This window comes from Doryrhamphus excisus, linkage group LG12, assembly GCF_037039965.1.
Source record: "Doryrhamphus excisus strain RoL-2023G ecotype Guam linkage group LG12, RoL_Dexc_Guam_v1.1, whole genome shotgun sequence".
Taxonomy (NCBI): Eukaryota; Metazoa; Chordata; class Actinopteri; order Syngnathiformes; family Syngnathidae; genus Doryrhamphus; species Doryrhamphus excisus.
In genome coordinates, this window is record NC_136368.1 from 20,150,505 (window position 1) to 20,163,719 (window position 13,215).

General features: G+C 40.5%; 1 long non-coding RNA gene across 2 annotated transcripts in view; it reads right to left on the reverse strand.

Moving 5' to 3' along the window:
• LOC144901574 (uncharacterized) overlaps positions 1-13,215 on the reverse strand; it is a 50,659-nt gene that overhangs the window by 21,031 nt on the left and 16,413 nt on the right. The window contains exons 3-4 of one of the 2 annotated variants that reach the window (XR_013629628.1): positions 7,761-7,905; positions 6,697-6,760 (exon numbers count right to left, since the gene is read on the reverse strand). This is a non-coding gene — a long non-coding RNA (uncharacterized LOC144901574). Of the gene's footprint in view, positions 1-3,380; positions 6,761-7,760; positions 7,906-13,215 lie in introns of those variants that run through there. The other variant, XR_013629627.1, reaches the window with a different exon arrangement.

The following is a 13,215-nucleotide window of genomic DNA, read 5'->3' on the forward strand; positions in this document are numbered from 1 at the left end:
GCCCCCTGGCTTGTACATACTGTCACTTTCACAGATTTTCACCCAGTCCAGGCAGCCACAGGTCTACGTGGCCTGCAGGCACGGCTCCAGTCTGAAAAATCCCCACCAAAAGCTAAAGACTGATAATTTAAAACGCACATTGAAGTAGCTGCTGGTCTTCTCACTCCCCGCAGACTTACGGGCTTTCAGGTTGTTTATGTCACCGTGCAAATAAAATGAAACCATTCATATTGTTTTTTTTTTTAAAACAAGCTAAACATTGCTATGTAGCTACACATTATTCAGTAATCTCTCGTTTACCGTGGTTAATTGGTTCCACACCCGACCACGAGAAGTAGGAAATCGAATATTTTCATTAAAAAAAACCTTCTAAATGCAGTTTTCAACAATATTAGAGGCCTTTAGATGTGAAATAGCACCCCTAAAGTCAGAGTTAAAAATGTTCTTGGCTGCACGGTGATCGAGTGGTTAGCGTGCAGACCTCACAGCTAGGAGACCAGAGTTTGATTCCACCGTCGGCCATCTCTATGTGGAGTTTGCATGTTCTCCCCGTTTTTTTTTTTTCCTGTTTCCTCCCACATTCCGAAAACTGTCCATAGGTATGAATGTGAGTGTGAATGGTTCCACACCCAACCTCTTTATGCCCTTCTAAATGCAGTTTTCAACAATATTAGAGGCCTTTAGATGTGAAATAGCACCCCTATAGTCAGCTTTACAGTCTTATTACCCAATATGGCAGACATAATAAGAGTAAATAAGCCATTTAAGACATAAATAAGACTCATGTGTGATAAGATAAATGTGTTGCCTAGGAACAATAACGTTACTACCAATTCAAGAAACAATACAAGCAGTTGATGTTTGCTAAATACAAGGATGAAGAGTCTTGAACCAGTCATGATGTGCTATATATATCACTATATTGACATTAAAAAAAATAAAAAATAAAAAATAAAAAATAAAAAATAAAAAATAAAAAATAAAAAATAAAAAATAAAAAATTAAAAATTAAAAATTAAAAATTAAAAATTAAAAATTAAAAATTAAAAATTAAAAATTAAAAATTAAAAATTAAAAATTAAAAATTAAAAATTAAAAATAAGCGGTAGAAAATGAATGAATGAAAAATTTAAAATTATAATAAAACAAAACTCAAACTATATTATGAAAGCAGGAAGTGAACAAATCTAACAGTTACCTTTTGGACATGGGGAATTGTGAACTAATTATGTGATGCATTCAATGAAATTAAATTATTACCATTACCATTGTGCAATTTGGAAATATTCTCTTGTATGTTGTGCGATTTTTTTGCTGGAAATAAATTACAAACAACAACGCGCCTGCCTCGTTTCCATGAAGTGTGTGTCTCCGTGAAGCGGCATTGTGTACAAGATATGCACATTTTACATGTGCATTAAGTCGGCACTTGACCAACGTGATAGATTCCATGCTGTCAGATACGCTAAAGAAATAGCTAAAGAAATGTAAGGGCCAGTTGTTCAGGTTCAGTGTACATTGGAAGTGGCTGGAACCCAAGACAAGAACTCCATCGCACCTCGAAAAAAATCGTTACTCATCTGTTATTTTAAATAAAGCCAGTCTGGCCGGCAGCCAGCACATCTTTATGCACCCCCCCTTCGTGTGAGCTTTACATGACATTAACAGACTAAATCAGAGCTTACGTCTTTGTATGCGGAGGTAACAAGCTTGGGAAGCGGCTCCCGGTTCCTCTGTTGAATACTACAACCATCCTTTTGTCCGCTGTGAGTCTACAAATCCTCCTCTGCTTACCGCTCACGCCACTTGATTGGCGTTTGGCAGGCGGATGGCATCTGATGGCTTCATTTTGGACTCGGGGAAACGATCAAGTCTATTTGGGCTGAAGTGCAAGTTAAGTCGTCAGTCCATTTAAAGTCCTTTTGCCAAGCTTTGATTAACTTGGCTTGTCAAGTTAATCTGGAGTTAAATAATTTGGGACTCTCATTAATGTGCGGTGAGGTTGATGGGTGTACATGTACGTATGTCCCCTTCAGGTTCACCTCGTGACTTTTCTCTGCATTTTATTGACCGATCAGCAATGATGTTGATGTCAAACACTGATTAAAGACACCACACAAGATGTAGAAAGTCATGGTGAATAAGTACCTTGGTTAGTGTACACCAGTTACCCAAAATGTTGCCTCAGTTTGAGTACATTTTCTGGTTAGTGTACACCAGTTACCCAAAATGTTGCCTCAGTTTGAGTACATTTTCTGGTTAGTGTACACCAGTTACCCAAAATGTTGCCTCAGTTTGAGTACATTTTCTGGTTAGTGTACACCAGTTACCCAAAATGTTGCCTCGGTTTGAGTACATTTTCTGGTTAGTGTACACCAGTTACCCAAAATGTTGCCTCGGTTTGAGTACATTCTCTGGTTAGTGTACACCAGTTACCCAAAATGTTGCCTCAGTTTGAGTACATTTTCTGGTTAGTCTACACCAGTTACCCAAAATGTTGCCTCAGTTTGAGTACATTTTCTGGTTAGTGTACACCAGTTACCCAAAATGTTGCCTCAGTTTGAATACATTTTCTGGTGAGTGTACACCAGTTACCCAAAATGTTGCCTCAGTTTGAGTATATTTTCTGGTTAGTGTACACCAGTTACCCAAAATTTTGCCTCAGTTTGAGTACATTTTCTGGTTAGTGTACACCAGTTAGACAAATCGTTGCTTTCAGTTTGAGTACATTTTCTGGTTAGTATACACCAGTGACCCAAAACGTCGCCTCAGTTTGAGTACATTCTCTGGTTAGTGTACACCAGTTACCCAAAATGTTGCCTCAGTTTGAGTACATTTTCTGGTTAGTGTACACCAGTTACCCAAAATGTTGCCTCGGTTTGAGTACATTCTCTGGTTAGTGTACACCAGTTACCCAAAATGTTGCCTCAGTTTGAGTACATTCTCTGGTTAGTGTACACCAGTTACCCAAAATGTTGCCTCAGTTTGAGTACATTTTCTGGTTAGTGTACACCAGTTAGCCAAAATGTTGCCTCAGTTTAAGTACATTTTCTGGTTAGTGTACACCACTTACCCAAAATGTTGCCTCAGTTTGAGTACATTTTCTGGTTAGTGTACACCCGTTACCCAAAATGTTGCCTCAGTTTGAGTACATTCTCTGGTTAGTGTACACCAGTTACCCAAAATGTTGCCTCAGTTTGAGTACATTTTCTGGTTAGTGTACACCCGTTACCCAAAAATGTTGCCTCAGTTTGAGTACATTTTCTGGTTAGTGTACACCAGTTACCCAAAATGTTGCCTCAGTTTGAGTACATTCTCTGGTTAGTGTACACCAGTAACCCAAAATGTTGCCTCAGTTTGAGTACATTTTCTGGTTAGTGTACAACTTGGTCCGTGGCTGAGATAAATTACCATCGATTGGACACAAAGGACAGTTTCCATCAAGTCTTGAGTATTTATACCCTATACCCGCAACCTTAGTAAGGATAAGCAGCATAGAAAGTATTTGCGAAATTCAATCAAAATTTTAACTACTGAAATTTTAAATACTGTATATTTGCATTGCTTGTCTGTATTAATTGTCATTATTTTCTATATTTATTGTTATTCCATTTTTACTATTCTTTGTTACACTTTTACGTCTATTTTGATCCCTATTTTTATAATTGTATTAATTCCGTACTGCATAAGCCATATCATGTCATAGCTTTAAAACTCCTGTTTGTTTTTTTTTTTTTCATCAGTTTCAGGAAAGTGAAATATTTTAGCAAATAAAATATTGCATCAACGTGTAAAAGATATAATGTGGGTAAATTATCAGTAATGGGCATCTGCTACTCCTTGATCTTCCTTAAAATAAACAAATAACCCATACCGTACCATGCTGTGCAGTACCATACTAACCACAGTTCAATGACCAACTGAACAGATTTGTTCTACAGTATTTACATTATTGTGGAGTAGGAAAACTGATTTTAAATCAGTTCTAAATCTAAAAGGTTGCCTGGTGTGTTGGAACAGGGTGTGTTCCAATGCAATATTTGATGTATTCAACAAAGCAGACCCTCCAAACGCCAACATAATGAATTAGCTGTTATTATGCAGTCAAACCAGGATGAAGCAAGACTCGCCCGAATTCCTATTTGTGTGCCCTCTGCCGTTCCCCGCTCCCCCACAGCTTTTTTTTTTTTTTTTTTTTTGAGGAGACATGCAAATCTTTCAACACCACAGGACATCTCAATAAATTCTTCAGTGGCTTGTCAAAGTGACTTTCCACTTCTCTCACCACCAGCAAGACCCTACCGTGATCTACTATGAAATGGCCTCATTGCACGGGGCATCAAGGATTTCAACGTCTCCATCTCCGGGTGTTCTCTCAAGCGTGACTTTCCGATTCCGACAGCTCCGGGCCCAAGGCCATGAGCCGCCAGCGGTGTCGAAGCACTCTGTTGCTTCACACGTCTGAAACTGGCTGACTTGTTTAAGGCTGCCGCACCTTTTGCTCAATCGTAACGCGATTGCTCTCCGCAGACGAGGTAAAGCCGAGCGACTCAAGACCTACATGTGTCAGGGCGATGAAGCTCCCCATCTCTAAATTTAGTCTGCATTTCCAGAACTGCCACATACACACATTTTGATGAGAATTACAGTGTATACAGAGGGGCCGCACTGACACATCAGCATGTAACGTGATAGTCTCAAAGAGGATATTTGACAGATCATTTAGGCTCAGCGACTCATAGTGGTGTAATCCTTTAATATCTTCCCAATAACTATTAAGGATTTAGTGTCAATCCTGCTCTGTCGGCATCCGTCTACGTTTTTTTTTGAACCCCTGCAACGACTGAGACGAACTGAGCCTATAAAGTCTCTAAATTCTCCACTCATGGGGAAGCACTGTGACCAGAGGTTGGATTTCATTCATTCATTCATTTTCTACCACTTATCCTAATGAGTTTTCTTTTTTTTTTTAAAAAAAAAAAAACATCCGTAAATGACAAGCAACGATCTATATTACGGATATTTTTCTCATTTCTCACTGTATTTTTTCATATACTTACCGTCCTGATCGAGGTTAGCAAAGTTGCCTACCAACATGGCTGACATCCCATGGCAAGACACAAGGTGCATTCATGGTGCACAAAAGAGTTGGTGTTTTTGTTTTTTTTTTTTTATTTTGCCCCCGGCAAACCCCTCCGGTCCAATAAAAATGGGTCAATTTTAGGTCATGACCCACCAGTTGACAATCACTGGTGTGGAGAATCTGATGTTGTATTTACTGTACTGCAAGGGATTATATTGCATCATAATGTATCGCAATACATAAATGTATTTTTATTTTTTATTTTAATATATTAATATTTATAATATTAATATTTTTAATTTTAATATTTTGACTTTATACTTGTAAAATCACAGCCATTTCTGCTGTAAAAAAATACAAGTAATTTTACAAGAATAAAGACAAACTATTAAATCCTGCCCCTCCATTTTTTTTACAATCAGTAACTGTTACATTTGTTCACTTCCTGCTTTCCATAATACAGTTTAAGGTTTTTTTTTTTTTTTTTAATACTTCGGTACGAGGTGCATCCAATGACATAATGGATACCATAGTAATGTCAATATAGTGATATGTATTCAAGACAAATTAATTTTATTCATTAATTTATTTTATTAAATTTTATTAATTTTTTTTTAGTTTTTAAAAATTTCTGTAAATTTTTTGTTTTGTTTCCCGTACCAAAATAGGAGGTGATATGAGCATCCAATGCCATAATGGGTACCATAGTAAGTGTCAATATAGTGATATATATAGCACATCATGACTGGTTCAAGACTCTTCATCCTTGTATTTAGCAAACATCAACTGCTTGTATTGTTTCTTGAATTGGCTCATCGTTGTGCATTGTTTGATTTCCTGACTCAATCTTACTCAATCCTTACTTTAGTGTTAACACAAACCAACAAAAAAATGCTCACCAATTCCAACTCCTTTGGCAAAATGACCTCATTATTTTCATGAAATAGGGCACATGGGGGGGTTGTCCGACATATTGTTCATCCCTTGATTTACATAGGATTCTCACGTTCCGACAGTTGCTATTGAAAGAAGACTTTACTTCCCCAAAGTAAATCACAGTGTAAACCAATGTGGCTCATGCCAGCTGAGATAATACAGCGCCTTCAAAAATCTCCCGGTTCATCTTTCATGGCGTTACCTTTTTAGAGACACGTCAGTTTGACTTAACGTCGGGCTGACGGTTATTGGTTTTTGGTGTTTACCTCTTATCACTTCAAAAAAAAAAAAAAAACTAGAGAGAGCCCTGGATGCATACGGCACGGCATCAAAAATTAAGATCTTGACACCCTAGAAACACCATAAAAGCTTTCTATTACGCTGCTCGGGGTGTAATTGGCTATGCTGTCTTTGTGTGTGTGTGTGTGTGTGTGTGTGTGTGTGTGTGTGTAGAGGAAAAATGCAGGCATTTTATAATTCATAGCTATTTTTTCTATTCAGTGTCACGACTGATTCACTCACCCAGTCTGTGTTTGATTGGTGGAAGTGCACCACAGATGTTGTTTAGACTGCAAATACCAACACCTCGAGTTTGTTGGAGTGCTTCATACTCAAGGTCAACTCTCAATTTTGGCTATTTGAATTGTTGTAAAAAAAAATAAAAAAAAAAAGCTTACAACATTTCCTTGTTCCAAGTGAGTGAATACTGCCAGTTGAAGAGTCTGCTTGAGTCCCCGGCGTCTGTATACATAAGAGGATAACAGATGCGTGATGATGCCCTGAAATGTCTTGTTGAATGTCGAAAGATTACTGTCACAGAGGATGGAAGAGTTTTGCTTTTCACAGTGAAATCTCAATTATCAAACACTTTTGTGATCATACAATTTTGAAAAACACCCGATATTTGGAGGAAAGTATGCTTCTCAAGTCACACAAAAGCTCTCCCCGAGTGTTTTTCCGATGGACGCCACCACAGAAAGCACCAGTGATGACAAAGAAGAAGAGGTGATGATAGGCATTCATTCATTCATTCATTTTCTACCGCTTTTCCTCACAAGGGTCGCGGGGGGTGCTGGAGCCTATCCCAGCTGTCTTCAGGCGAGAGGCGTGGCCAGCCAATCACAGGGCACATATAGACAAACAACCATTCACACTCACATTCATACCTATGGACAATTTGGAGTGGCTAATTAACCTAGCATGTTTTTGGAATGTGGGAGGAAACCGGAGTACCCGGAGAAAACCCACGCATGCACGGGGAGAACATGCAAACTCCACACAGAGATGGCCGAGGGTGAAGGGTGGAATTGAACCCTGGTCCTAGCTGTGAGGTCTGCGCGTTAATCACTCGACCGTCGTGCCGCCCGCTTTCCTAATTTATTAAGTTTTACTAAATGAATTTTAAAAAAATATTTTTTTTTTACATTAAAAAAAACATTAAATAAAAAAATTAAATTAAAAAACAAAATTTTGAAATTTAAAAAAAATTTTTTTATTTTTTTTAATTTTCTCCCCAAATGTGTGCTTTCTCTCCAGGTTCTCCCCCCACATTCCAAAAATACAGTATGTATGTTAATTGGAGACTCTAAACTGCCTATAGGTGCACTAGCATAAACAGTACACACGACGTTGTCCTCGCTGCTCAGTACAATACGGCTAACATGGCAATAAGTTAATAACACAACAACACAGAGTACACGACAAAGTACCCTGAGTAGAATCTTATTGCGTCGGGACTCACCTCTCGGGTAGACGGTAATCAATCCTCTCTCCGCATGTGGCGAATCCATCATGTGTCCTTGTCTTGTCGGGTGACTTATTTTCAAAGTCGTTTGGTATTCAGGAATGTATGACGTTTCAAGCCTGCCTTTTTGCTTCCTTAGACGCTAGGGAAACAGAAGGAAAAGACAGGAAGCAGAGATGAAGATGCTGAGGTTCTCATCGGGAGTGACCAGGATGGATAGGATCAGGAGGAAGGAGTACATTTTATGTATTTAGCATTGTTTGAGGGTCTTACTCAATCCATTCCATAGTTTGATATAGTTTGATTCCACATACAGAAATGCTATGGCTAGCATAACGTAGTCCTAGCATAGAAGTGTTTCAAATGTACTTCTTCCCTGAGATCATATTTCTCCTCTCTTGTAGAGAAGTATTGGATGACATTTTTAGCTAATTGCTTATTTTTAATCTTATGAATTATTTTAGCTGTTTGAAGATGATCTATATCAGCAAGTTGAAGTATTTGTGATTTTAAAAATAAGGAGTTAGTTTGATAAGATATGCCTTTATTCGTCCCTCAGTGGGGAAATTTGCAATGTTTTGCAATGTTCTCTATAGGCGGCATTATGAATTATCCTTACTGGCCTTTACATTTACATTCTGAACTGGACAAATGGAGGTCTATTATTGGATTGTGACCGGATTGACCTTTAAGTAGTCATTGAAAAAAAATACCTTCAAACCACAAACACACCGGAGAAGCTGATCTGACAAATTGCTGTTCCAGTCTTGAAGTTGATTTTGTTTTTGCTGGCACATAAAGGATTCCAGGCAAAAATGATCACAGCAGAAGCATCAGTATTTTTGCTATTTTAAACATCCCCTCACAACTGGTGCATCCTTTAAAAAAAAAAAAAAAAGTTTGACTATGTCCAATTGGACGTCTGCACAATAAACAAGCATGCGGCGGTAGACGCACATTCACGCTGGCGCTTTTGATAAACCAAATCTTTAAAAGGAGGGCTTACTGTGAGAAAAGTGTCTCAAGTGGTTCCAAGGATTTGAAATGGAAGACGTGAGGATTGATATTTGTGCGGCGTAGAAGTTGCCCGGGGTCTAATCAGAGACCAACAACACACCTCTCCTGAACACCCCACCACACACACACACACACACACACACACACACACACACACACACAGCCAGAGGATTTTCTCTCACTATTCAAGGAGCTGATAGATGAGCCCGTCTTTGTATTTCATCCGTGGACTTTCTTAAATCTTAAAAGCCAATTCATCTTGGGCAAACATAAGGAGGATGGTGGTGGATGGTGGTGGATGGTGGATGGGGGTGGGGGGGTATAAGGAAACTTCTAAACTCATTCCCTGCCAGTCCCTGAGTCTCATTCACAGACCCTCCAAGCACTCATCTCTCCTTCATTAATTGTCTCCGTGCTTTACCCACGGCTCACATTCAACTCCAGCTGGGGGTAGTGGCAAGTCGAGTACACCCCCCCCCCCCCCCCCCCGCCCAGCTTGTTCGCTGCATGTGTAAGTTCACAATAGCTGTATTTTTATAGGAACTTTGCAGCAAATTTGTCATTATTTTACAACAAATAAAGAATAGTTTCGTTTTTAAACATTGTCATTATCAGAAGATTCCAGTTTGAATCTTTGTCTGGGTGGCATAGGCTATTTTAGACGCGAGGGAAACAGAAGGAAAAGACAGGAAGCAGAGATGAAGATGCTGAGGTTCTCATTGGGAGGGACCAGGATGGACAGGATCAGAAGACGGGGTTTGAATCTTTGTCGGAAAATGTCTGGGTGGCATAGGCTTCCTTAGACGCTAGGGAAACAGAAAAAAAAGACAGGAAGTAGAGATGAGGATGCTGAGGTTCTCATTGGGAGTGACCAGGATGGACAGGATCAGAAGACGGGGTTTGAATCTTTGTCGGAAAATGTCTGGGTGGCATAGGCTTCCTTAGACGCTAGGGAAACAGAAAAAAAAGACAGGAAGTAGAGATGAGGATGCTGAGGTTCTCATTGGGAGTGACCAGGATGGACAGGATCAGAAGACGGGGTTTGAATCTTTGTCGGAAAATGTCTGGGTGACATAGGCTTCCTTAGACGCTAGGGAAACAGAAAAAAAAAGACAGGAAGTAGAGATGAGGATGCTGAGGTTCTCATTGGGAGTGACCAGGATGGACAGGATCAGAAGACGGGGTTTGAATCTTTGTCGGAAAATGTCTGGGTGGCATAGGCTTCCTTAGACGCTAGGGAAACAGAAAAAAAAAACAGGAAGTAGAGATGAGGATGCTGAGGTTCTCATTGGGAGTGACCAGGATGGATAGGATCAGAAGACGCTATGCCTTGGTTTATGGCCGTCTTACAGTGTTTCATGGCTATCAATGCGCTCCCAGAAGTTAATTCAAAACTTCATTTTGATTTCTCTTGATCAGAAGATTCGGGTTTGAATCTTTGTCGGAAAATGTCTGGATGGCATAGGCTTCCTTAGATGCTAGGGAAACAGAAATGTAGGTAGTGTGACATAGAGCTCTGTTGGACCACCGGAATGCATATTTTTTATAGGAACTTTACAGCAAATCTGCCATTATTTTACAACAAATAAAGAATTGTTTTGTTTTTAAACATTGTCCTCATTAGAAGATTCGGGTTTGAATCTTTGTCGGAGAATGTCTGGGTGGCATAGGCTTCCTTAGACGCTAGGAAAACAGAAAAAAAAGACAGGAAGTAGAGATGAGGATGCTGAGGTTCTCATTGGGAGTGACCAGGATGGATAGGATCAGAAGACGCTATACCGCTAGTTGTATACAGGTGGTCCTCGGTTTTTCATGGCTATCAATGCGCTCCCAGAAGTTAATTCAAAACTTCATTTTGATTTCTCTCGATCAGAAGATTCGGGTTTGAATCTTTGTCAGAAAATATCTGGGTGGCATAGGCTTCCTTAGACGCTAGAGAAACACAAGGAAAAGACAGGGAGCTGAGATGAGGATGCTGAGGTTCTCATTGGGAGTGACCAGGATGGATAGGATCAGGAAGGAGTACATCAGAGGGACATCACATGTTAGAGTCCTTGGAGATAAAGTCAGAGGCCAGACTGGGGGGGGTTTGGATGGAGGAGATTGATTTGCTGTGGCGACCCCTGAAGGGAAAAGCCCCAAAGAGAAAGAAGAAGAAGAAGAACAGTCTTCTGTGCCTGGCTGAGTGGAGAAAGATAGCACACAAAATAGGGCAAATTGTGTTTCTCTTGTTTCCTGATGGACTCGATTAATCTTTGCTTTGCAGGTACGGCGCTTTTCACACATCGGACCGGAGTAGTTTATCTACTGGAGCTGTCAAATGGAATTCAAGCATTTAGGGAGGCAGACAAATAAGCGGCGTAATAAATCATTCCTTTTTTTGTGTAGCCTTGCTTCGGCGAGGCGGCTTTTCGGAGACAAGTTGTTTGAAGTTGATGCACTTTCATTACACACGTGTCAACAACATGTACAAAAATGGTCTTGTTGTGAACTTACAGGCTTTCTTCTAGGGGCAAAATGAAATCCTGTATTTCCGAGGAGATTATCTTCCATTTGGGAATGTGATATTTACCGCGCTGATTTTTTTTTTTTTTTCTCACGTTCAAACATCCCACAATGTCTCCCTGCAATGATGTGTCGAGAGAGAAACGGTGTCAGGTTTAATTAGCAAATTTGAAAGTCTACGTGGACGACCTTGTTGACACATCCATTCCACTTGAGCTATTGCTGAATTCTTTGAATGCAATTTGCATAATTATACCTCCAGTTCTGTGAAACACATGTATTTATGCCATGCGGCTCGCCACAGAACAGAACGAGGTGCAAGCAGGCGTATGAACATTACTGCAAGATGAGACAACTGAAAATGTTCAAGCATTTTCTTCTATTGCAGAGGTCTGCAAATGTAGGTAGTGTGTGACGTGGAGCCCTGTTGGACCACCGGAATGCATATTTTTATCGGAACTTTGCAGCAAATTTGCCATTATTTTACAACAAATAAAGAATAGTTTCGTTTTTAAACATTGTCATTATCAGAAGATTCGGGTTTGAATCTTTGTCTGGGTGGCATAGGCTATTTTAGACGCTAGGGAAACAGAAGGAAAAGACAGGAAGCAGAGATGAGGATGCTGAGGTTCTCATTGGGAGTGACCAGGATGGACAGGATCAGAAGACGGGGTTTGAATCTTTGTCGGAAAATGTCTGGGTGGCATAGGCTTCCTTAGACGCTAGGGAAACAGAAGGAAAAGACAGGGAGGCAGAGATGAGGATGCTGAGGTTCTCATTGGGAGTGACCAGGATGGACAGGATCAGAAGATTCGGGTTTGAATCTTTGTCGGAAAATGTCTGGGTGGCATAGGCTTCCTTAGACGCTAGGGAAACAGAAGGAAAAGACAGGAAGCAGAGATGAGGATGCTGAGGTTCTCATTGGGAGTGACCAGGATGGACAGGATCAAAAAACGGGGTTTGAATCTTTGTCGGAAAATGTCTGGGTGGCATAGGCTTCCTTAGACGCTAGGGAAACAGAAGGAAAAGACAGGGAGGCAGAGATGAGGATGCTGAGGTTCTCATTGGGAGTGACCAGGAATGGACAGGATCAGAAGACGGGGTTTGAATCTTTGTCGGAAAATGTCTGGGTGGCATAGGCTTCCTTAGACGCTAGGGAAACAGAAGGAAAAGACAGGGAGGCAGAGATGAAGATGCTGAGGTTCTCATTGGGAGTGACCAGGATGGACAGGATCAGAAGACGGGGTTTGAATCTTTGTCGGAAAATGTCTGGGTTGCATAGGCTTCTTTAGACGCTAGGGAAACAGAAGGAAAAAACAGGAAGTAGAGATGAGGATGCTGAGGTTGTCATTGGGAGTGACCAGGATGGATAGGATCAGAAGACGCTATGCCGCTAGTTGTATACAGGTGGTCCTCGGTTTATGGCTGTGTTACAGTGTTTCATGGCTATCAATGCGCTCCCTGAAGTTAATTCAAAACTTGGTACGCCAAGGGGGGGGGGTGAAAAAACTCATAACTCATATTTCTTCAAGGTTAGCAGGTTTTTTAGACTCTCTATGACTGCTGCTTCCCCGATATACGCCATACGCTGCTTCTCGCCCGAAGACAGCTCGGATAGGCTCCGGCATTCCCCCCTAATGATGATAAGCGGCATAGAAAACGGATGTTATGTATGCGGGGAAGAGTTTGTGCAGCCACCATTTGCAGCCACCCCATGATACATAATGGCTGCATCCTCCCAGCGGGATGCTACAGTATTGAAATTATGTCCAGTTTCTCGCCTGTGATTTACAAGGCACACTCTCATTGACTTCCAGGTGAGAAAACAATTGCATCCACGCAAAGGAAAGCATCAGGAGATAAAGCCCCGACTGTGTTTTGGTATGGGACTTGATGCTATCCAAATTGGACCGCACCAAAAAGGATTTGC